Below are 2,500 nucleotides of genomic sequence, written 5' to 3'. Positions count from 1 at the left end.
AATAAACCATGCTCAAGAGTGTTTCTCCTCTTCATAATGTTGAAATATTTTCAGCCTGTCACTAGAGCAGTAAAACAAATAAATAAAAATACGAATGACTTCAACTAGAGTCTTTTAAGTGTAGTGGAGGTGCGGCGCAGAAATGTTTGAGAGTACAGGCCTTAGTGCTCATCGTCTCACACTTGGTGACTGATTCCTGCTCAGCTTCACCACGTCCCTGGCATCACGACCCTTGCAACACGCCTCCTCCTTCACCTTTCCCTCTTCCTGCCCCTTCCTCCCTTCTCACTCCTGTCACCCCCTTCAAGATACATCCGAGATACAGCAATACATGTAACAGTGATTTATGCAGACGTCTGAAGCACTGAAACACTGAAACATTGAAGAAGCAAGTTGAAAGATCGGGTGAAATAATGAAAAGGAAAGAGTTAACGAGTTAGTGAGGTGGTTAGCCTGCTCTGCGCGACTCGGTGTGAGCAGACGTCGTCACTGAACAGCTGAGCGGGGAGGGAGGGAGGCAGGGAGGGAGGGAGCAAGATGGAGTTTGTTGTTTTAAAATATAGGTAGCAAGTTATTGTTATTTTGTTTATTTATAGAAATGAAAATGAGTGAACGTAACGATGAAAGACCAAGAAATAGAAGGAGAACAACGCAGAGGAGGAGGAGACAAGACAAAGATGACAATAATTCAGTAGGAAAACTTCAACTGGAGCTGTTCCTACCGGCCGCCACTACTTGCCTGGCTGAAAGTGCACGGTTACTTCACCTCACCTCACCACACTCACCTCAGTCAGCCTGCCAGCACCTCACTCGTGTCCTCGCCTTCACGCCGCCACTAAAGTCACTTCCCACACGCAGCACAGACCAGTACTTTCCCTGCTACACCCTCGCTCTTCCTCTTCCTGACACTCTCTGCACCCTCCACTCCCTTCCTCTACCCTCCCTCCACCAGCGCTCCCTCCCTCCACCAGTTTTCTAGTTCCGTGTTATATTTCAGTGAATAAACGAGTGACATCAGTTGTAAATATTTCACCCACACTTACCAAACAAATAAAAGATTTAGACCTCCACTGAAATGTTCATGATTACACAGAGATTACCCAACTTTGCGTGACAGGCAGGCGTGACGTGTCCATGGGAGGGGAGGAGCGGAGGGAGGGTGAGCGGAGGAATACAGGTTGGGAGAGAGGAACGAAGGGGAAGCAGATGGAGGAGATCCACTCACAGGATTCTGCGTTGTTGATTTGTGTGTGGAAGTATCGTGGGTTTTGCCTGCCTCCATTGTTGCTCGTCTGCTGAAATAAGTAAGTGTCACAGAGAGAGAGAGAGAGAGAGAGAGAGAGAGAGCACGGCTACAACACATTACCAGCGACACCAGCAGGGAAAACCCATCACCGCCACCATTACTATTACCACCAACACCATTCCTTCTTCACAGATATCCGCACCACCACCACCACCACCATCACCATGCTTATCACCACTATCACCACCACCACTGTTCCTCCCTCCCAGTCCATTATCTTCGCCACCACCACCATCCCCACCATTACCACCCGATTAAGGAACACAAGGCGGTGCACCAGATATTAATGAAAGTGATTATAACCTGCCATTAATTGCTGCCTCCTCTAATGACCCATCAGCGCCATTACCTCCTCCTCCTCTTCCTCCTCCTTCTTTTCTCTATCTTCTTTCTCTCCACCTCTCTTATCTATCTTCCACCATTACCAACACCTCCTCCTCCTCCTCCTCCCCGATACATCAATTAACCATCTAATCACTACCACCCCGCCACTGGCTCCTTCCTAACAGGATAATTGGCGGCCGCTAATTGGCTGAGGGAGTTAGGCAGTTAGCGGAGCATTATCTTAACCTCTGGGTAAAGGGAGGAGGAGGAGGAGGAGGAAGAAGAGGAAAGGTGTTTATGACGAATGTTGAGGTGTAAGAATGATGATGAGGAGGAAGAGGAAAAGAAGGAAGAAGAAGAAGAGGAGGAGGAGGAGGAGGAGATAAAGCCAAGGTGTTTATGAGGACCTGGAATGAAAAGAACGAAGGTGAACGATGAGGAGGAGAAGGAGGAGGGGAAGTAGAAGGAAGAGAAGAAGAAAAAAGGTGTATTAGTGTACTGGAGGAGGAGGAGAAGGAGGAAGAGTAAAAATGAACGATAAGAGGAGAGAAGGAGGAGAAGGAAGAGGAGAAGGGATCAACATAGAGTAGGAAGAGGAAGAGGAATAAGGATGAACATGGACAAGAAATGAAAATGAAAGAGAAGAGGAGGAGGAAGAGGAGGAGGAGGAGGGAGGAAGGAGGAATCATATTAATAAAGGGAGAAGAGAAAGAGAAGTAAAGATGAACAATAAGAGACGAGAAGGAGAAGGAGGAAGAGGAGGAGGAGGAAGGAGTAAGGATATCAGTAAAAGAGAAGGAGGAAAGGAATCACGGATGAAGGAAAGAGGAAGAAGGAAATAGGGAGAAGGAAGGGAAAAGGATGAACACT

At 47.4% G+C, this 2,500-nt stretch overlaps 1 long non-coding RNA gene across 3 annotated transcripts in view; it reads right to left on the bottom strand.

Annotated features, from left to right (window-relative positions):
- Positions 1-935, bottom strand: part of LOC135098025 (uncharacterized) — a 79,221-nt gene extending 78,286 nt beyond the window's left edge. Inside the window, exon 1 of one of the 3 annotated variants that reach the window (XR_010266464.1) lies at positions 786-935. This is a non-coding gene — a long non-coding RNA (uncharacterized LOC135098025). The remainder of the gene's footprint in view (positions 1-785) is intronic. The other 2 variants (XR_010266465.1, XR_010266466.1) reach the window with 2 other exon arrangements.
- Positions 936-2,500: the final 1,565 nt, after the last annotated feature.

This window comes from Scylla paramamosain, unplaced genomic scaffold (assembly GCF_035594125.1).
Source record: "Scylla paramamosain isolate STU-SP2022 unplaced genomic scaffold, ASM3559412v1 Contig41, whole genome shotgun sequence".
Classification (NCBI taxonomy): domain Eukaryota; kingdom Metazoa; phylum Arthropoda; class Malacostraca; order Decapoda; family Portunidae; genus Scylla; species Scylla paramamosain.
This window is presented reverse-complemented; position numbering and strand designations above follow the sequence as displayed.